The sequence below is a fragment of the Mandrillus leucophaeus genome, unplaced genomic scaffold (assembly GCF_000951045.1).
Source record: "Mandrillus leucophaeus isolate KB7577 unplaced genomic scaffold, Mleu.le_1.0 Scaffold43, whole genome shotgun sequence".
NCBI classification, from domain to species: Eukaryota; Metazoa; Chordata; class Mammalia; order Primates; family Cercopithecidae; genus Mandrillus; species Mandrillus leucophaeus.
Window position 1 is genome coordinate 2,346,430 of NW_012104587.1, and position 998 is coordinate 2,347,427.

The 998-nt window shown below is 35.0% G+C and overlaps 1 protein-coding gene across 3 annotated transcripts in view; it reads right to left on the reverse strand.

The window, feature by feature from the left end:
- Positions 1-998, reverse strand: part of PLA2G16 (phospholipase A2, group XVI) — a 36,338-nt gene that overhangs the window by 32,642 nt on the left and 2,698 nt on the right. The window lies entirely within an intron of this gene.

Genomic DNA, 998 nt, shown 5'->3' on the forward strand with positions numbered 1-998 from the left:
CTCCAGCCTGGACAAGAGTGAAACTCCATCTCAAAAAAAAAAAAAAAAAAATGTATGAGGAACTGTCTGGTGAAGATTTTGTTGTTGTTGTTTTTGTTTTTAGAGACGGGGTCTTGCTATATTACCCAGGGTAGTTTCAAACTCCTAAGCTCAAGTGATCCTCCCACCTTGGCCTCCCCAAGTGCTGGAATTACAGTAATGAACCACTGCACCCATCCTGTCTTAGTGAAAATGTCTCTAAAAAGGAGATATTTAGGCTGCTAGAAATGATTAAAGAAAAATGACTTAGGCAGTATTGCAATGTCTGGAATTTATTGTGAAATGGGATTTTTATAAATCTCTGCCAAACTAATCCTGATCGTTAAGGTTCTTCCTTTGTCTCTCTAGTTTTATATGAAAGCAGCTTTTGAAATTAAAATTAATAAAAAAGTGATTCAATCAACTGTGAGCAAAGATGGACTAGTAGATATAGCTCCCCTGAATACTGACCATGAATATGCAAAGCAGATTGATTTTGACAATGTCATGGACAACTCTTCAGAAGTTTCCAAAACAGAAATTGTAATATTATTATTCATCACTGATACCAGCCTACACCTAAGAATAAGTTTTTCCTTTTTTCAAAAATACATTAATGTGATTCAGACCCACTAATCCATTACTTTTTCCTGCTTTTGCACTATCACATTTATTTTTCATTTTTCATTTTTTTACTCTCATGCTTACATATATGAGGTTTATACTGTCATGATTACATATACGAGGTTCAATAAAAGAAAATGTTCACTCTGTTTCTTTCTGGACATTATTACTATTCATTGCATGATCATTGCCAAAAATAATGTTGTCAGATAGAGAAGGATATTAAAAAGTGACCACTCCAGGTGTCAAACATGCCAGATACACCCCGACACCAGGCAAAACTCTTTATATGGACTGAGATAATAACAACAGTGAACTGTGGCTGAGCACTCAAAATGTGTGCTAGGCATTGTTCT